Here is a 22,705-nt window from a genome sequence, read left to right on the forward strand (position 1 = left end):
TCCTTTCTTTTCTTCCCCCTTATCCCCCCTTCCCCCCCTTCCTTTCTCTCTTTTTTTCTTCCCGTTTTTTTTTTTTAGTACGTCTGGCATCGACGTTTGGCATATATACAAACAATAGATTCGCCAATCGATTAGAGATTCTATTTTCTGGCAAAATCTGTGATCGTGTTCTGGGGGGGGGGAGACACCAATTATTCAAAAGGTAAAAAAAACTTTAAGAACAGGTTGGGTTGACGGAATACGATCAAAATGACACTAAACCAGCTATTACAAGAAAATTTCTGAATTCTAGTGGACTTATGGACCCAAAAGCACGTCGTCAATAAATGCCATTAGATGGCCACCGTGGCAATTTTGGGTCTATCGAGCACCTGCTCCTCGTTTTTCATTGATGTTCAGCGACGGATGGGGTCAGGTTCGATAGTAGGATTGTAATATGCGGGTAGAGAGCAGGCGTTGGGCCTACTTGGTCTGCCAGATAGGATTATAGTTGTATTCCAGGCCGGAATTTTCACCAGTCGGGCAAAGAAGAAGCGTTCAAGTGTGTGAGGGGTGTGACGTCGGTGGTCAGTATCGTCGCCGGCGCATGCAGCGCGTGTGGAGGGCGTTGCTTCATCTATCGGACCTCTGTGAGAGACGTGTGGGAGGCCCACCAACACTCCGTCGGACTTTCTTTTATGCACGAAATTTTTTTCATACGTTGAACATGTCTCAATGCCAATGTCTAACGATCAGTTGGATCAAGTTTGGATTAGACGTAACTTAAAAATCAAGATTCAAAATTTTGAAATTTACCCTCATCGTAGCCTCTGTTGTGCAATTTTCGGCCAAAACCTTAAACTCTGACAACAATGATGGTGTGGAGGGGGACTCACTCAATTACTGGTTATAATTGAAAAATTGGTGATGGAATGCCACTCAATGGCAAAAATTACTAATTTCACTTTATCGTTAATATTGGAAATAAAATCTACAGAGGAAAATATCAAATTCAAATCTCTTGCACCGGTTTACCCTCTCTACACCAGTAGTACATTACAAAAACACATACAACATATCTATTATAGACCAAAGATCTAACGATAGTGAGATTACAATACAACAAGGGTGCTGGAGCTGGTTTATGATGAGGTTTGGTGAGTTGCTACCAACTCCAGCCTAAATTCAACAGAGGTGGGTGCTTGTTGGCATCCTGAACATCCAATGTTTAATTCTCAAAATTATATAGAATAGCAGAAGATTGAGGAGGACTCCATCCTTCCAATGTGGGACATGGGCTATTAAAAATTTAAAGTGGGGGACTAACGAGAGGAGAAGAAAAGAGTAGGAAAGTGGGGATATCATCCCACATAAAAATAGATGACAAATTTGCTTTATATAATATATTTGCTTATAAAAGCCATTCGTCACAAAGAACCTACTTGATCTTTTAAACCCCTTATGGTTTGTGTTAGTTGGCCTTGGCCCGGGAAATTACTTGGTTTAAGCATTAGAAATGGGCTTAGGGAGAGTTACAAAATTTGATTGCACATAAATAAAAGAAATCTGGAGTTTTGATTTCATTAAAAAACTCAAACCAAACTCGTTAGGAATGTGAAAATCTAATGGTGTTGGCATTTGGTTACTGGATCTTCCAATTTGACCAACTGAAAAATTGATCGGTTTGGTTCAGTTCTTGGTTTAGCTAAAATTCAACAAAGCCAATATATATAATTACATCCCTCTTATTAATGAGAAATTCCCAAATTAGCTTATATTTTGTTATTTAAACTTAATGAAACGTTATCAATCTCCGAATTCACCCCAAGGCATACTATTACAGTAGTAAATAATTTTGCTAAATATAATTTATTATGAAAAAATCAATTCTTTCTACATTGCTCTAAGTTTTTTTACCTGGAATCAAAAATTTAGCTGAAGCAAATGCCGCCTGAGTGGTATATTATGAGTTTTACTTCTTTCCCTTGTTGTCGTTGCTTGATTTCGTAGGGAAGATAGCAATTGTTTTTTAAATTTCACTAAATTCAATATGTCATTTTATTCTTTCTGATAGCGTTAAATCGCTCGTTCATTTTTGTGATAAAAGAAGAAGTTTTAGAGAATTAGTGGGGATCATGACATTTGGGATGTCAAAAGGTTTTGGACGTCCCGATAAGTGAGGTCCCATGTTGGGGTCCTACACAACGCATTCAATTATACAATTTGAAAGGAGCCTGATTCAGATGCTACATCAATGCTGTATATAAGCATTTATTCCATCATAATCTCATAGGGTTAGGTTAATTTCATGAAGGAGTTAGGAACGTTTCAATTAAGCACTAGTCAAGAGTTAATGTGTCCTGAGTTAATTGGGGAAGTTGAGTGCTTTGACATGTTTTAATGACTCATGAAATGAAAGGGGTTAAGTTTTGTGGTTTGGGTTATTGTTTTTTTGTTGAGTTGGGCATGTTTATGATTGTGTGAATTTGGAGTTGAATCTCGAGCGACTTGTAGAGGTACTGAGTTGTGACATGACTAGATAGACAAGAGCTTGAAGCTGAAATTGAGGATTTTATATTATGGATGTGAAGTTTAATATTTAAGAAGGTGGGATGTAATGCATGCAATAGTGAATAAACCCTTTTTTCACTTTGCTTGTGCAGAAAATGGAGGAAAAGAGACAATAAGGGTGTAGCGGATATCAAAAGAAAATTGCCAAGAGAGAATACTACCAAATGTGCCTGAACAACACTGTTAATATATGCGGCCCCAAAAGAAGCATATGGAGCGGTGACGAAGTAGAGGTAGAGCGCGATAGCACAAGGTTTCCCCTACAAGCGATAGAAGACCTTCCGATGGCACAACCTTATCTTTGCAATTCTTTTTTTAAAATATTGCTCTTTAACTCACATAAACAACATAATTTTAAATTTGAGGAAAATGAAAAACGCCCTGAGACCTGAACACTTTATTTTTGATAAAAAAAATATTGTAAAAACCAAGACAACATATAAATATTTGATTTTCCAACCACAATTTCATGGCAAATAAAATTATGTGCCCTATAAAAAATACGTTACGTTATCATTTGATAAATCTTAAACATTTAAACAATCAAATGAGTTTGATTAAATGAGATTATATAGGAATTTTATTGAAGGCTCTAAACTAAGCATAACCATTATTGTACAATACTGAGCGCTCCTTCATTTATAATCAAGACATAACACAATTATGTTTTAACAATACAGATCGAAATCAACCATAGCCAACAATAAACAGCAATTCCAACTGGAGTTTTGAAGGTAATTAAAACAATTGTTCCCATAACCAGGGGAAATGTGAGAAAGAAAAAACTAGTGGCGGGGAGGTAGACAGGGGCTGGGTTTGATGGGATAAAAGGACTGGGGGAAGGGGGAAAGAAGGGAAGGGTGGGAACTCGGATCTTGCTAATGGTGGTATAAATGGAAGTGAGACCAAGGCAGTTGTAAAGGCGCACCAATAGACTTTCCTCTCTAAGCTAGTCATCCCTGCAACTGCTCTGCTCCATCTTCTCCTTCTGTCATTTTCTATGCTTTCCCTATTATTTTCTCAAACAGTTTATCCAACGTAGTTGTGATTTGAGTTGGCGAGCATACTACCTGCATAAGATGAGTGCTACGATTAATCAAGTCACCATTATAACCCATTTATGGACATCCTATACTAGCTTTTTTTCGAAGCCATTTCAAATCCAAATTGTACAAAGAGTTGCAATTCGGGATTATCTCGAAAACCAAAGGAAATTTTGGGGTATATAAACATCTCGTCTATCTCTCTCGTTCTAATCAAACACCAAACACCCACAAAACACACACAACACACCAAACTAATGTTGGGTTTATGAATACTTATGGAAACGTTTGTGGAGATGCCGACCACTAAACTATAATGCAACCACAAAATGTTTGGCATGCCTAGCCATAATAACCTCGCGCGTTGTCCACTTGGCCTAACAATGCTTGCCCCATAAGCAATATGTTTCAAAGGGTAATAAGGAAACATATTTAAAGTTTAATATTTTAACTAAATGGATCTTCTCTCTACTCTCTCCCTCTCCTCTCTCTCTCTCTCTCTTTTTGTCTATTATACATGCAGATGCAAAGTGTGAGTACATGTTATATCTATGATAAAGCCGTAACCGTGGACCACTTACTCAGATTGCTGTCTCTCCTCTATCTCGTTCGTCTATGTATACATTCAGCTGCACAAGTGTTAGACATGCTATCTAGGATAATGAGATGTTACAACTATGCCATATTATTCTATTGTGTGCTCGCTCTCTCGCTCTCTAGTTTATGTATAATGCAGCTACATAAGTGTTAGACATGATATCTTATGTTTATTGAGTTGCTTACCCGTGGCACCGACTACCTACTGTTCTCCCATTATAGAATTATTCAAAGTTAAATACAAGACAATTTTTAATCTACTTGACACTAATGGGCCTAATAGGGCAATTAAAGAGAAATGGTAACAATATTAATATCCAATATTGATATTCTCATAAAGGTTTTGTTGTCATTCTTCCACAAAAGCAAGCGATAGTGAATTTGGTCATTCTAAATCCATCACTAAGTACTTATAAACAGTCAGCACTAATAGTATATGTGACGGAATTTCTATCAGTACTAGTGACGATTTTAAATTAGTTGTAGATATGCCGTTAATATAACTATTGGATGAATTTTAAATTCATCACAATAAAAGTATAGAGACAGATTATAAACCATCCATAAACACTCTAATATATCAACGAAAAATCCATAAGCGCTTACTCAATAATCACTAATAGTAGGGTTCTAGTAGTGATAATGATTATTTAAAAATGTCTTTTAATAGTAGCCCGGTAGTATTGCTGACGAATTACAATTCGCAGTCCTAGTCAGACGTATTATGAATGATCTAAAATCGTCACATACGTATAGTATGGCTTGTACATGGATGTAAATTGCTCCTAAGCCCTACTATTAGTGCGAATTTTAATCCTTCATTAAAAAATGAAAAATTTTGAAATTTTTTTAATATAATTTGTTAAATTATCATTCCTGTAAAAATCAGTCGTTACCATTTTGGCATTGATAACCTGAAACATAATTACTACAAAATTCATAAATTATTCAAAATTTTGGTAATCTAAAAATAAATCCATTACAATAAAAAAAAACACATGTAACAATACAAAAAAATTTCAAAAATTCAAAAATTCAAATAAAAATAGATATACAAATGTCAAATTCAAAAGATAAACATTAATTTGTCTAAAATAAAAATAAAGATTTTATCAAGAAAAAGTATAATCAACGTTGCATTGATGACTGTGAGTCGCTGCATGACATGGCTGACTGATGTTTATACCGGCCAAGAACCCTACAAATTAAGACATCCAGAAAATAAAAATTAGTATACAATGGAGGCATAATCGAGAGCTGAAGCTTGTATAATAGAGGAACAATATAGAGCGTACACACTACAATAATTCTACCTTAAACGAATAACTGCATGAAGGTGAATGCAAATACGTTGTTTATCTGATACTTATATCCATCTTGCATGCATCAACCACAAACGTACAAACACTTTAACGTCATTCATAAAATAGAATTCCCTAGTGGTGGACAAAATTATATCATAGCTTTATCCATAATTAAAATCAAATGATCTAGCATGCATCTATCGAGCAAAATTAGGGCGATATGGAAATGACTTCGTTTTAACTTTCACTCATCATCAAAAATATTTATCAATCTTTTATATATATATCCTTTCTACATGTGGTCGGTTTTTTTTTTTTTGGAAATTAAATTTAATTGAAATTTTGGTCAGCATGCACCTGTAACATGAACATTTTCTCAACAAAAATGTACCTGAAACTAAGGTGTTTTCACAAAATAAACTTTTCTTTCAAACATGCAACAACCTTAATTACACTTACACCATGCAATTCACAGATATTGCATCATGCCATGCAGATTGGCGTTCCAACACAACCATTGATTTCAGTAGTGCAATTTACCATTTATTATAAACATATACCATCAATCAAAGCATTTGTCTTCAATTATTTCAATTTAAATTTTCAAAAGATGTACGTTAACCCACAATTATAACCTACAATAACATGGTCACTTTGATCCAATGCATTAAAGGCATGGGTCGAAAATGTCTTAATTCCAATAGAAGTTACCAAAACAAAATATCCAAATTAAAGTTCAACAAATTGTCAAGTTAGTGCGGGTTTTAGGTCTTAAGGTATATTTTTGGGATTTTTTATGAAGGAACATGATGTTGGAATCATGACATACAGACTGGGCATTCTAAAGAACGTAAATTCTGTGGACAAATACACAATATAGAAAAGTTTTTATCTCAAACGTCTCGAAGACACAACCCTAAGATACTAGCTGAAAACAAATTTTTTGTTCCTTTTTCAGACGGGGTCAATACCTAAATCAATAACATACGAGAATTATATTCACCCATGACTCTAGAATTTCTCTAGTGTTTCATATTGTCTTTGTCAGTCTTCTTACAATTGGTGTGTGCTTCATTTAGTAGAAGTTGCTAATTTAATATGACTTACAGATTTTTACAAAACCAAGGTTTACTTATTCAATATACTAGTCATATAAAATCCTGTACTATTTACATTAATATCAGGAAATTCATTACAATCAGTGAGATTAGTCATTATACAAATATAATAATTAGACATAAAGACTGTACCAATAATAATGTGTGTCTACATCTCAAAGTTCAATTTTACTTAAAATTCAAAAGTTTAAAGCGTCATCCATTTATTATCACAATTAATACATTATCAAGGGAGGAAAAGGGCATTTGTTAAGATGACAATATATTCTCAATAAATACAAGCACTACTCCAACATCACAAAAATAATATATGACACTTCGTCACACACACATTATTAAATTATCAACATTCAAACTTGAGCGCGCGTGCGCGCGCACACACACACACACGCATGCACACACACACACACACACACATATATATATATATATATATGTGTGTGTGTGTGTGTGTGTGTGCGTGTGTAAGTAGACTATTAGTGGCCAATAGATTTCGTCACTAATAACTGAAAAATTGTTGCTAATATATTGACGTCATCATTAGAGCCGGAAAATGTTTGTTTAGTAACGAAAGTTTTAGTGATGAATTAGAAACCGTCACTAAAAGTACATTATTAGTGATGATTTTTAGTTTGCTATTAATACTTTAATAACATTGTTTGTAGTGATAAATGGAGGATGGGCTTTTTGGGTTCTTTTAGTGTGAAATTTAAGTTTGAACATGATGGTATAACTACTATTCATAAGGTATGAAATACAACTCGCATACTGGAGTTTATAATCTAATTTTCTAGAAGCATTTTATCAAATTGATAACTACATCTTTTAAGCTTATCCATTATAGAGTCTCATTATGAATAATAAACATTTTAAGAATTATGAAGCATGGTTTGAAAAAATGAATCAACAAACAAATCTTGAATCCAGTAACAATAATTCTGGTGATGAATATGATGACACCTAGGGCACTTTTGTAATGCCTATTTGTAGAGTACTAAGTTGTATGCGTGCGATTGTGCCATACTTTTTGTTATGTTAAACAAGAAAAAGAAAAAGAAGTTGTCTCCATCAATTCCAAAGAGGGAGGTAGCGGTACACCAAGGGATTAGTTTTAGCCCTAATGATTAGAACGAGCTTGAAAAGCTAACCCTCAAATAATTATTAATGGGGCAAACGCGTTGAAGGACACTAATCTCGGACATCATGCTAGGAATTGAGACACAAACCATACTCATTGAACACTTTATTACAACTCTAATATCTCACCTCAGTTCAGGAAAAAAATAATTTTATCTCCTCAGTTGATAGACTAGAGAATTCATATGGATCAATATAACGGATATTGCATATATATGAATCATATGTACAAATATTTTTTTGCACGCACACTACCACACACACACATAGGCACACTGTCACACGCGCGCGTGCACACCCACACTGTCACACACACACACACACACAATCGTACGCACACAGGCACATGCACATGCAATCCTTTGTGGAAGAAGAAGAAGAAAAGGAGGAGGTTGCCTAAGAACAAGGAAGGCGGTGGTGGCAGGAGGGGAAGACAGTGGAAACGTACAAGTGGCGACGTGGTGGCGGCGGCTCGAGACTCAGTGGTGGGAGGATGCCGCTGCGCGCAAAGAGGATGAGCGAGGAGCAGGAGGGAGGAGCAGGCTGAGAGGAGGATGGAGGAGATGGCAGGAAAGAGGGAGGAGTAGGCCAGAAGGAGGATGGGCGAGGAGCAGGCCGAGAGGGAGAAGGGAGGATGAGCGAGGAGGGAATTTGGGGGGAGTTAAGGGATTTAGGGTTTTGAGTATTAATGACGGTTTCAAAACCGTCACTATTACTCTTAAATAAATTTTTTAAAAAAAAAACAAAGAAGTATTAATGATGGTTCCTAAATCCGTTACTAATAAGGAGCTAATAGTGACGAAATTACAAATTCATCACTAATATTGTGAAATAATTTTTTTATTTTTTTTTTCAATAAAAGAAGTATTAATGACGGCTCCAAAATCCGTCACTAATAAGGGAATAATAGTGACGAATCTTCAAATTCGTCACTAATATTGTGAAATATTTTTTTATTTCTTTTAAATAAAAAAGTATTAGTGATGGTTCCCAAATCTGTCACTAATAAGGGACTAATAGTAACAAATCTACAAATTCATCACTAATATTGTGAAATAAATTTTTTTTTATTTTTTAATAAAAGAAGTATCAGTGACAACTCCTAAATCCGTCACTAATAAGGGTCTAATAGTGATGAATTTGAAGATCCATCACTAATATTGTGAAATAATTTTTTTATTTGTTTTAAAATAATAGTAGTGATGGTTATTTATTCGTCACTAATAAGTGTCTTTTAGTGACGGATTTAATTCATCACTAATATCACAAAAATCGTCACTAATATTTTCCTGGGATAATTTCTGCGCGAAAAATGTTTTCCTGCGATATTTTCCGATTTTTAGTGACGAAACTATTAGTAACATTTTCAAATTTGTCACTAATAGTGTTGTATTAGTGACAGTTGCTAAAACCGTCACTAATACCCACTTTTAGTGACGAAATTGAATCTGTCACTAATAGTTTCATTACTAAAAACAAGTTTTCTTGTAGTATGTTTAATCTTGTAAGTAGTCAATATGACATTTAATTACCAATAATGTTGTGCGTTCTCTTTTGTTGTAGCCACTTATAGTGACATTTTAAAGAATTTAAAAATGAGGCTAAAAAGTAATTGTGAAAATGAATATCCCCTTTATAATACTAGTCAATACCCTTGTGACGCACGTGTTGTTTGACTATCTGACTTTATAAGCATTGTGCAATATGTATGTTTACTCATTTTTATTAGTAAAATAATTTATGTTCATGATAACCCGTGTTCTTTTTTCAGTAAGTTATGCTTCTGCATGTTTATTTTATTGGCTATAAGCCAAAAAGCTGAGTGCACTCGTTGAGCTTTAGTTACAAGAAGGTTATAACTAAAAACTTTTGGTCAAATCAGTTATCCATGGCATCATATAGCAAAAATTAGACCTTCTTTATTGTTTCATAATTTTAAAATTTTCAAAAAAAGTTATTAGTTTTTAAAAGTCCAAGTGTTTTTGAATTTTTGTTTTGGAGTTAATTAAATTTCATCTTTTGCAAAAGTAAAAACAAGCTCTTGTGGATCCCTCTTTCTCTCTCTCTTTCTCACCTAACCACTCTTGCTCCTCACCGAGCTCTCAAGCATTCTTTGGGGCATTACATGAGCATACCTCTCTCGATTTCATTTTTCCACCTCTCTTGCTCACTGTAAACACCCCAATTTTAACCAGACCTCTCTTTTCTCGATAAGGGGACCCATTGTAACAATCTAGTAATTTACATGAAGAGGGATTTAACTTTATATTCCGGAAATTTGAGTCTTTAGTCTTTGTGATTGAGTTCATATTATTTTAAAATTGAGTCTCTAATATTTTAAATTTGAACCCCTATTATTTTAAAATTAAGTCTTTTTTTTATTAAGTTCTTTTCTTATTTTAAAATTGGGTCCCGTTTGAAATAAAAATTGAGTCCTTAAAATTGGGTCCATTTAAAATTGAGTCCTTTTGTTGTCCGAAATTAAGTTCATCATTTTTTTGTAAACGGATATTTGTTTTTGGATGATTAAAATTGGGCAACCAAAAAATGAAATCTTATGGGCCAAAGCCATGCTAATAAATATATGCATAGAGAGAGAGAGAGCACTGCATCGGACATGCAGAGTTTGGCCCATAAACATGCACTCAAAAGGTCATGTGGAATAAGAAAGAAGGCTAAGGCAACATTTAGGGACTTGGCAGGGGCATGCAAGGACAAATAGAGCTGAGAAAGAAGGAGGGGCAGACACACATGGCCGCAAGGTAAAAATAAAAATAAAAAAAATAAAGAGAGGGGAAAACAAAAGAAAAAGAGAGGAAGGAGGGCACCACACAGGGAAGACACTACCGCAAAGAAGGAACGGTAGCTGTGCACAAAACACCATAGCCTCACCCTCTCCACACACCACCACAGCCTCACCTTCTCCCTCCACCATAGCCTTACCTTCTCCTTCTCCACGCTCACACAGTGCACAACCCCTCTCCAACCCCTCTTCAAGTCCTCACGCACACACTCAACCACACAGTAGCCTCCCTCTCAGCCTCACACCAGTCCAGCACTCATCCCCTCACGATCACCTTCCTCACCCGCTCTCAGCCATGGGCCAGCCCCTCTCCAACCTCCCTCACGGCCTCTTCTCCTTTTCCTTCTCCAAAGGTGACATTTTTTTATTTATTTTTATTTTTTATTTTTTTTATGGTATTTATGTTTCTTGTTGTCTTTGTTATGTTGTTATTGTCATGTATATATTTTATTATTTATTATTATATTGTTATTATCATGTATATATTTATGTAATATTATTGTTTATCATGTTATATTGTTATTATTATCATGTAGATATTTTATTATTGTTTATTATGTTATATTGTTGTCATTATCATATTTGTATTTATGTGATATTATTGTTCATTATTTTATATTGTTGTCGTTACCATGTTTATTTTTAGGTGATATTATTGGTTATGATTTGATATTTTTATTATTGTTATATTTATATGATATTAATATTGGGTTTTGATTATTGTAATGTTGTTATTGTATTATTTGTAGTGTTTTGATTATCATCATGTTATTTTGTCACGTCGTTTTTGTATTATTTTTAGGGTTTTAATTATTTTCATGTTATTATTGTTTATGTGTTTTTAGGGTTTGATTATTTCATGTTATTATTGTTTATGTATTTTTAGGGTTTTGATTATTGTCTTATTTTAGAGTTTCGATTATTTTCATGTTATTGTATTTATGTAATATTATGTTTAGGGTTTGGATTATTGTCATATTTATGTAATATTTTTAGGGTTGTGATTATTTGCATGTTATTTTTATTGTATTTATTGTAATATTATTTTTAGGGTTTTGTTTATTGTGATATTATGGTGTTATTATCTATGTGATATTTTTACGGTTTTGATTATTGTGTATTATTATTAGGGTTTTGATTATTGCTTATTATTATTAGGGTGTTGAATATTGCATATTTTATATTAGGGTTTTGATCATTGTATATTATTAATATGGTGAGTTGGAAGATGAGGTTGCTGTCTCAGGGAGGTCATCTTATCCTTATTCGACATATTTTATCATGCATGGCGATACATACGCTAGCGGTTCTCTCAATTCCTTTGGTGGTGATTAGAAATATTAATTCCATTCTCTTTTCTTTTCTCTGGGGGAAGAGTAATGGTAGGACAAAAATGAAATGGTGTTCTTGGTCAAAGGTTTGTAAAACCCTAGATGAAGGGGGTGTTGGTGTGAGGGACCTTCATGACGTTGAAAGATCTTTTCACATGAAGTTTGCTTGGAAATTGTTGACCTTAGATAATCTTTGGACCCGTTTATTTAAGGTTAAATACATTAAATCAGGTCACATGACTTTAATCAATTATACTTCTACGAGCTCTCAGTTTTGGAAGATAATCTTAAAGGTCTTTCCAGATGTATATGAGAATGTTTATGTAAATGTTAGAGAAGGAAAAGTTTCTTTTTGGTTTGATAAGTGGTTAAGCAGTAGCCCCCTCATGGAGTGTTCTTACACAGTCCATCATCCTTAGCTTAAGATTCAATACTATTGGGAGTCTGAAAATTGGGATACTGATATGCTAAAAGAATTAGTAGGGGTCCCCAAAACGAATGAGATTTTGTTGTCGTCTATAAAGCACAAATTGGGATCTAATGTGTTTATTTGGAAGCCTTCCATAAATGAAAAATTTTCAACTTCCTTGGCTTGGGAGGTGATAAGAATTAAAGGGGAGCAGTACCCATGGATGGAGTGGGTCTGGCATAAACTACTACCTAAGAAAGTATCGATGTGTATGTGGAAAGCCATGTTCCAATGTCTTCCTGTTGATGAGAGAGTGCGGAAACTGGGAGTTGATATAGTCTTATGTTGCAACAGCTACGAGGATAAAAAAAAGGAATCTCTCAACCATGTTCTAAGTATGGGATCCATCGCAAGTATGCTTTGGAAGAGAACAACGTTTGTTTTGGGAATTCAAAACTTTGATGATGAACCTTGGAGGGTGAAAATCAATATATGGTTAAGATTTGACAAAAAATCAACCCAAAAAGGTATGATCATCGGTTTGTTACCTACTATAATTTCTTGGAGACTATGACTCAGATGTTGTAAAGCCCACATGGAAGATAAGTATGAGTCGGGGAATGCAGTTTGGTTATCAGTAAGGTTTTGGCTCGCAAAACCTCCTCTAAGTCCATTCTCGGCTACATTGCTCATGCTCCATCCATCTCATTCTCTTCATTTTCAATACTTACCCTTACTATTTTCTTAACCTTTTCTCCATATGTTGATTCTTTGAGTTGGCAAGCATTATTATATTGCAAAAGATGAGTGACTATGATTACCAAGCTCACCATTATAACCCTTTTATGGACCATCCTATTATAGCTTTTTGAATCCATTTTCAAAATCCAAATTGCTAAAGAGAGCTTAGTAAATGATTTATCTTGGAAAACCAATGACCTTTTGGGGTTTATATAAACCTCTCTCTCTCTCTCTCTCTCTCTCTCTCTCTCACACACACACTCATGTTGGGCTTTATGCCATATATTGATGGAAACGTGTGTGGATGTCGACACACATATACATGCAACCACTCAAATGTTTGGCATGCATAGCCATAATAATTGGCACTTATACAGACCTCTCTCTCTCTCTCTCTCTCTCTCTCTCTCTCTCTTCTCATCCTCTCTCTCTCTGTTTAATGTATTCATGCCAGCTGCACAATGTGTTAGACATGCCATATGCTATGATAATGAGTTGTACCCTGTACCTTGATTTGACTGATGCAATATATTGTGAATTGCATGCTGGTAGCGGATTTAGGTTGTTGCATGCTTGAAATGTTTTATTTTGTGAAAACAACCATGTTTCAGGTACAGGTTTTATGAGAAATTGTTCAATTTACAAACGGCATGCTGCCAAAATTTTATTAAATTTTTTCAAAAAAAAAAATCATGTGCAAAGATAATTATGATAAAATGAATGTTAATTTTTGTTTTAAATGATGAGTGAAAGTTAAACGAAAAGTCATTCCATTAAGCCCTATATTTGCATCTATTAACATACATGGCATATCATTTTCTTTCAACTATGGATAAACGTTATCATTTGTCCACCACCAGGGATATTCTGCTTTGAGAACGAGTTAAAGTGTTTACGTGCGTGATTTGATGCATGCAAGTGTATATATTTATGCGTACATCATTCACATTCATTTCAATTATTCATTTAGGATAGAAAATTATTGTACAGTGTACTCTCTATATTTTTCCTGCTGATTATACTAAGCGTCAGCTCTTTATTATGCTCTCCATTTGTATACTAATTTTTATTTTATGATTCTTAATTTGTAGGGTTCGCAGCTGTTATAACATCAGCGCAATGTCATACATGCACTATAGTCGCCAGATGCAACTGTTGATTATTTCTTTATAATTTTTATTGTTATGTAAACAAATGGAATTTTTATATTTTAAATTGAATTTGTATAATCTATTTGTATTTGAATTTTGAATTTTTTTTTAAAAAAATTTGTTATCTAAACAGATGTTATATCTTTATTTTAATTGAATTTGTTTTTGAATTTGAAATTTTGAATAATTTATGAATTTTGTAGTAATTATGGTTTCAGGTTATGTATGCAAAAATGTAATTACAGATTTTTACATGAACTCATGATTAAAAAAATTAGTATTAAAAAAAATTTAAAATTTTTAATTATTAATGAAGGATTAAAATTTGTCACTAATAGTAGGGTATTAGTGAAGGATTAAAATTCATCACTAATAGTAGGCTATTAGTGACGAATTTAAATCCTTCACCAATACTGCACTATTAGTGACGAATTTTAATCCTTCACTAATACTGACTATTAGTGACGAATTTGTAATTCGTCGCTAATACCCTACTATTAATGACGATTTTTAATCCTTCACTAATACCCTACTATTAGTGACGAATTTGAGCAGACCCGATGTAGAATTTATAGTGACGGTATTAGGGTTTTAGTGATGGTTATAATCTGTCACTAATACTGTATTATTATGACGAATTTAAAATTCCTCACTAATAGTTAGTAATAATGACAGATATAGCAACTAATTTAAACCCATCACTAATACTTATAAATTCGTCACTAATACTATTAGTGACGAATTTATAAGTATTAGTGATGGATTTGATCCTTCACTAATACCTTGATTTTTTGTAGTGACAACAAAACTTTTAATAGAGAAATATCAATAGTTGATATTAATTAATTATTTACCATTTCTCTTTATTGCACTATTAAGTGCCCATTAGTGTCAAAGTAATTAAAAATTGTCCTTATTTAAACTTTGAACAGATTGCTTAATGGAGAACAGTAGGTGGTAGGGCCACTGGGTACAACTCATTATCATAGATATGCATGTCTAACACTTGTGCAGCTGCATGTATACATAAACAAGAGAGAGAGAGAGAGAGAGAGAGAGAGAGAGAGAGAGAGAGAGAGCCACAATAGGTGGTAGGGCCACAGGGTACAGCTCATTATCATAGATATGCATGTCTAACACTTGTGCAGCTGCATGTATACATAGACGAGAGAGAGAGAGAGAGAGAGAGAGAGAGAGAGAGAGAGAGAGAGAGAGAGAGAGAGAGATCCTTTAGTAACATATTAGTTGAAATATTTTTTCCTTATTTACCCTTTGAAACATATTGCTTAATGGAGAACAACAGTTGGTAGGGCCGAGGAGGCAACTCGCTTATTATTGTTATGCATGCCAAACATTTGTGTGGTTGCGTGTATATATATTGTTAGAATCTCCACACGTTTCCATCAATGTATGGCATAAAGCCCAACATGAGTGTGTGTGTGTGTGTGTGTGTATGAGTGTGTGTGTGTGTGTGTGTGTGTGAGAGAGAGAGAGAGAGAGAGAGAGAGAGAGGTTTATATAAACCCCAAAAGGTCTTTGGTTTTCCAAAATAAATCCCTTATCAAGCTCTCTTTAGCAATTTGGATTGTGAAAATGGATTCAAAAAGCTATAATAGGATGGTCCATAAATGGGTTATAATGGTGAGCTTGGTAATCATAGTCACTCATCTTCTGCAATATAATAATGCCCGCCAACTCAAAGCATCAACATATGGAGAAAAGGTTGAGAAAATAGTAAGGAAAAGTATTGAAAATAAAGAGAAGGAGAAGGATGGAACAAGAGCAATGCAAGGAAGACTGGACTTAGACGAGGTGAAAAGTCTATTGCTGCCTTTTCCGCCTTTGTCGCCACTTCCATTTATACCACCATTGCAAAGATCCGAGTTCCCACCCTTACGTTACTTCCCCCATCCCCCTCCTCTTACCCCATCACCTCCCCCACCATAGTTTCTCACTTTTCCCTCATGTTATGGGACTTGTTTTACCTTCTAAAACTCCAGTTGGTTGTTTTTATTGTTGCTATGTTGTTATTTCTATGTGTTTGTTACCTTGTGTTATGTCTTTTCCGAATGAAACCTCAGTATTGTAGAAAATAATGGTTATGCTTAGTTTAGCCTTCAAAATAAATTTCCTTATATAATCTAATATTATCCCATTTTATTATTATTTAAAGTTTAAGATTTATCAAATGATACGTACGTATTTTTTATAGGCACATAATTTTATTTGGACATCATATAGCAAAATCAAATATTGATATGAGTTGTCTTGATTTTTAATATTTCTTTTTTCAAAAAAAGAGTTTCAAGAGTCTCAATTCATTTTTCATTTTCCTCAAAAATATTTAAAATTATGTTTTTAGGGGAGTTAGCAATTTTTTTTAAAAAAAAAAATTGCAAGAACAAGGTTGTGCCATCAGAGGTCTTCCATGTCGCTTGTAGGGTACCTTATGCTATCCCTCTACTCTTACCTCCACGGGTTTCTTTTACCTCCTATCTTAACGGGTTGTTCAAGGGCAAATATTGGTAGGTATTCTCTCATTGGGCATATTTTCCTTTTGATTCCATACCCCTTATCGCTCTTTTCCTCCCATTTCTTCACAAATAAAATTGAAAAAAGGGGTTCATTCACTATGTGCATGCATTACATCTCCACCTTCTTAAATATGAACTTCACATCCATAATAATAAAATCCTCGAATTTCATCTTCAAGCTCTTGTCTTCCTAGCATGTCACCTGTAGCACATACACAAGTCCATTGGATTCAAAACTCCAATTTCACACGAAACATAAAAACATGCACAATTCACAAAAACATTAAACCCAAACCACAAAACTTAACCCACTTTCATTTCATGAGCCATTAAAACAAGTCACAAGCAACTCAACTTTCCCAATTAAGACTCAATTGAACATTAACTTCTTGAATATTGGTTAATTGACCCTAAACTCTTCATTAAATTAAACCTAACCCTATGAGATTATGATGGAATGTCCTTATATAAATCATTGATGTAGCATATGAATCAGGGCTCCTTTCAAATTGTATAAATTTGAATGTGGTTTGTGTAGGACCCCACATGGGACCCACTTATGTGGGGACATGCCAAAAACTTTTGACATCCCAAATTCATGATCCCCACTAATTCCCTAAAACATTATTTTATTATCACAAAAATGAAAGATGATTTAATCTAGCAGAAAAAATAAAGGACATATGAATTAAGGAAATTTGCATCACTATCTGCCCTGCAAAGTAAACAACAAAAAAGGAAAAAAAAAAAAAAAAACTCATATATACCACTGGCAGTTGCTTCAGCTAAGATTTTGATTCCTAGAAGAAAACTCATACAAAGTAGAGAAGGATTGTTTTCATCAATAAAATTATATTTATAAAAATTTATTTGCTACATGTAACAGTATGCCATTTAGTGAATTCAGAGATGGATAAAGTGTCATTAAGTTTAATAAAAAAAAATGAGACCAAATTTGGGAATTCTCATTTAGTAGGGATGTAATATATTTAGCTAGGTTTGATTTTAGGCTAAACAAAGAACTGAACCAAACACGTCGATTTTTCAAAGTAGCAAACTAAGACTGAACCAAGCCAACACCATTGATTTTTCACATTCAACTAAACAATTTGGTTCATTTTTTAATGAAATCAAACCCAGTTTTTGATTCTTTTATTTATATGCAATCAAAATTTTGTAACTTCGACTAAGCCCATTTCTAATGCATAAAACAAGTAATCCAACTAAGGCCACTAACAAACAAGCCCACAAGGGGGTTTAAGAAGAGTAGGTAGGTTCTTTGGGGAAAAGGCTTTTATAAGCAAACTTGGGGAGCAAATTTATCTTGCATTTTTTTTGTGGGATGAATGTCTCCCAACCAATTCCTACTCCTTGTCTTCTTCTCTCTTCAGTCCCCCACTTTAACTTTCCAATTCCCATGTCCCACATTGGAAGATGGAAGTCTTCCTTAGTCTTCTTGCTTTCTACATAATGTTGAAAATTAAACTTGACTGGAGATGACCGGCAACCCACCTCTGTTGAATTTAGGCTAGAGTCGGCAGCAATCTCACCAAAACCTCGCCAACTAGCCCACCATTGTTGATTATAATCTTCACTTGTCATTAGATGCTTTGTTATAAATAGATGTGTGTTATAATCTTCACTTTTCATTAGATGCTTTGTTATAAATAGATGTGTGTGTAATGTAATACGTCGTATACAGAGAGTGAATAACTAGTAAGAGATTTTGTATTGAGATTTTCCTCTATAATTTATTTCTAGTTTACTATTAAAATTAATTGTTTTGCAATTGAGTGCAATCCTCACTGAGTTTCAATTATAACCAGTGATTGCGTGAGTCCCCTCCACCCATCAGTGGTAACAGAGCTTTAGGCCTGTTGGAATTTGCCAAAAAGAAGTGAATAGAGGGGAAATTCAATTTTTTCCCAGATTTGAAGTTACTCGAAATCCAAAATTGAGCCAACTATTGTGAAATTCACGTCGAGACAAGTTCAACGGTGAAAACCATGCTTCAAACGGAGTTCAGGAGCCCCAATACGTGCCAACAGACGAAACAATGCCTTCCACACATGCCGCACGCATTAGCGAGGATACTGACCGCCGACATCACACCCCTCACGTGCATGTGCGCGTCTTCTTCACCCAGTTGATGAGATCTGAACCAGAGACAAGGAAACCTGATTCGCAACTCGGCCCAAAAACCTGGCTCTAGACCCGCAATTACGATCCGACCTGGAAGATTGACCCACATCTAGTCGTCGACAAGCCTCAGGCCCAAAAAATGCCACGTGGCTCAAATGGCTTTTATTGATGCCGTCTTTCGGCCGTTAAGTCAAACCAGTTCATAAATTTTCTTTTAGCTAGTTCAGTGTCATTTTGACTAGTTCCATGCAACCCAAAACCGGTTTATAAGGTTTTTTTGACCTTTTGAATACATTGGTGGCATCAGATTTGCCAAAATCAATCTCTATCACTCTATTTTTTGATATATTCAACCCGATGGCGAACAGTACTACCCAAGCGGTGATTGCAAAGCTGACACGAGAGAACTACGACAAGTGGTCTATTCAAATGAGAGCCCTACTAGGTGCTCAGGATGTCATGGACATCGTTGAAGATGGGTATAGAGAAGCCCCATCAAAACAAGATGAAGCAACTATGTCTAACGCTCAAAGAACGATCTTGCGAGCTGATCAAAAGAAGGATGGCAAGGCGAAGTCCATAATCTGCCAAGGCCTTGATAAAGCCATGTTCGAAATCATTGCCTCCGCCAAGACATCCAAAGAAGTTTGGAACTCTCTCCATTGAACACACAAAGGTGCATACAAAGTAAAGAAGATTCGTCTTCAAACATTGTGAGGTGATTTTGAATCCTTAAGAATGAAATCTACTAAATCTATTGCTGATTACTATACACGAGTTATGGTAATATCAAATCAATTGAGAAGAAATTGAGAGACTCTCAATGACGAGAGAATTTATGAGAAAATTTTGCGATCTTTGGATCCAAAATTTGATTATATAGCTGTGACCATGGAAGAAACAAAAGATCTAGAAACCATGTTCGTAAAAGAACTTGTGGGCACACTCCAAGCCTATGAGCAAAAATTCAATAGAAGGAGTGAAGATAAAACACTGGAGCAAACCCTCCAGATGAAGTTGTCCCTCACTATAGATAGATACTACAAAGGGGGGACGTCATAGCAAGGAAGAGGACAAGGTCGAGGATGGAAGAAATTTTGGAAATTTTGAATACAGAGAAGGCGGCAGAGGCGAAAGAGGTCCCATTAGAGAATGACGCAATCAACAGAACTATGTCCCACGAGGTAGAGGACAAGGAAGAAGAGGGGGATACACACTACAAAAAATGAGGTTATTAGTGAAGGATCAAAACCGCCACTATTAATCAAAAAATCGTCACTAATAGTATTAGGGATGGTTTTATAAGTATTAGTGACGATTTTAAAGCAGTAGCCATAACTGCCATTACTAATAATTATTAGTGACGAATTTTAAAAGCATCACTAATACTAGAGTATTAGTGACTGATTATTATTGTCACTAAAATCCTAATACCGTCTCTATAAATTATACATTGGCTCGGCTTAAATTCATCATTAATAGTAGACTTATAGTGATGGATTTGGAAATTGTCACTGAAAGTTTAGTATTAGTGAAGGTTTGAAAACCGTCACAAATAGTGGAGTTGTAGTGACGAATTTAAACCTTCACTAATACTTGGGCTTTAGTGACGGTTTCGAAATTTGTCACTAATACTGTACTATTAGTGAAAATTTTAAATTCATGACTACTACTCTACTAGTACTGACAGTTTTTAAATTCGTCACTATTAGTCTATTACTAGTGAAGGTTTTAAAATCGTCAATAATAGTAGAGTAATAGTAACGAATTTAGAATTTTAACTAATACTTTGGTTTTAGTGACAATTTTGAAATTCATCACTAATATTGTACTATTCATGAAGGTTTTGAAACCTTCACTAATACTCTACTCGTAGTGACGGTTTTTAAATTCGTCACTATTAGTCTACTATTAAATTTTTTTAAAAATAATTAATTCTCGTATAAGTCTATAATTACATTTTCCTATACATAACATTAAACCACAATTACTAAAAAATTCATATATTATTCAAATTCATAAATAATCCAAAATTCATATTCAAATACATTATACAAATTTAAATTCAAATATAGAAATTCCATCTGTTTTGATAAAAAAATACAAAAAAAAAAAAAAAACTTAAAAGCTGCATTCGATTGTAGCATGTCATTAAGAAAATTCTCGGAACACAGGACAACACTCGAATTATATAGTTTCAAATCGAAGGAGTTAACTAAAAAATAAAGCAATCAAGAGAACATACAAAAGTTTTAAATGCAGGGCGATGAGCGGCCATCTTATACATATAGCAACCTGAAAAATAAGAAACAAATTAAACTGAAAAGTCAAATAATTGTAACTATCATAGATACACCACAGAAAACACATACCAAGTGACCAAATATCAGATTTGAAACCATATGGAATCTTTGCAAGCAGTTCAGGACACATGCATGTTTGACTAGCATGCAATATAATAAGTTCTTAAGCATTAGTTTATTAGAGATGAAGTTCAAAAGTAAACCAATAAAACAATATGTTAGAATAAGAGGTGTATAGCAAGTATGTCATTACAAGCATGCAACATTCTATAAAGAAATTTCACTCATCCTTTCAAAAATAGTTTTATCAAAATCATTTCTGATTTAATTTTTTAGAAAGGTTTAACAAAATTTCGGCAGCATACTGACTGTAATTTGAACAATTTCTCAAAAATATTTTACCTGAAAAGGAGTTCATATATATATATATACAGAAGGGCATGCGAGGATCCTAGATTCGCTACTAGCATGCAATACATAAATCTGCATCACCCATGCAGATGACATTTATACTACTAGTATCAACTCAATCCAGTATATTCACAAGATATGCAATGAACACGCAATAGTTGTGACTAGGATGCAATAAATAAAATAATAGTCTTTTTCAATGTGTTATCTTCTTCACATGCATAAGGTTGTAAACTATAAATTGTAAGTTTGCTTGGATTTCACACTTTTGAAGCAACGAATATAAGGAGGTTCAAAAAGACTTAAATTTTTCAAATATTGATTTGCATTGCTAGTGTTTTGTGCGTCAATTTTCCCTCATAGGCTCATACTTTCCAAGACCCACATAAAGGCTAATTATACCAAGTAATATTAAATTCGGAATACAGAATGTATAGATTTCATATTATTACAACAAAACCGCATAATGGCAAATATGTTGCAAACTCAAACTACCTTTTACATACCTTCTAATGAGAGGAGGAGCCACCTACATCATCTGGACGAGATTGGTGCATCACTTGTTTAAGCTGTGCTTGCCTGTTCATAAGGAACTCCAGCTTGGCTTCAAAGTTAAACACCTTCTCTTTTAGTTGTTGGTTCTCTAGGTCATAGCTGGACACCGTATCTTTCAATTGCTGATTCTCCATTTCTATCTTCTGTATACGGTGAACCATCTGATCCACTTGATACTTAGCGTCTCGACGCGCTTGTTCAAACTTAGCATGAGACGCCGCACTCGTAGAAGATGATGTTGTTGGGGTGACGTATCCACTCCCAAGACCTCTCACCCAGCCCCCCGCTCGTTCCCCAAGCACCTATGTAGAGATCTCATAATCCGTCAATAGCTAACTCCCCTTTGGAATGGGTGCATCCCTCAGCTCGAGCATCTTCTCCTATTTTCAATCATGAAAATGATAAAAATGAAGAAATAAGAATACAACGTCGACTTTTTGAAAAAAAAAAATAACGAACTAAATAATATATTTGAGTTACATGTATGCCCTGTGCACCCTGGCACCACTCCCCCAATCACCTTTGGTGTGTTCTCTGATAAAGATCTAGAATTGGCTCCTCTGCGCCAGTCTCAAG

The 22,705-nt window shown here is 34.5% G+C and overlaps 1 long non-coding RNA gene across 1 annotated transcript; it reads right to left on the bottom strand.

The window, feature by feature from the left end:
- Positions 1–20,853: 20,853 nt before the first annotated feature.
- Positions 20,854–22,705, bottom strand: LOC131154959 (uncharacterized). The gene is made up of 3 exons (XR_009136712.1): positions 22,610–22,705; positions 22,081–22,509; positions 20,854–21,155 (listed from the first exon to the last, which is right to left on the bottom strand). It is a non-coding gene; the product is annotated as an uncharacterized LOC131154959 (long non-coding RNA).

The sequence above is a fragment of the Malania oleifera genome, chromosome 5, assembly GCF_029873635.1.
Source record: "Malania oleifera isolate guangnan ecotype guangnan chromosome 5, ASM2987363v1, whole genome shotgun sequence".
Lineage (NCBI taxonomy): Eukaryota > Viridiplantae > Streptophyta > Magnoliopsida > Santalales > Ximeniaceae > Malania > Malania oleifera.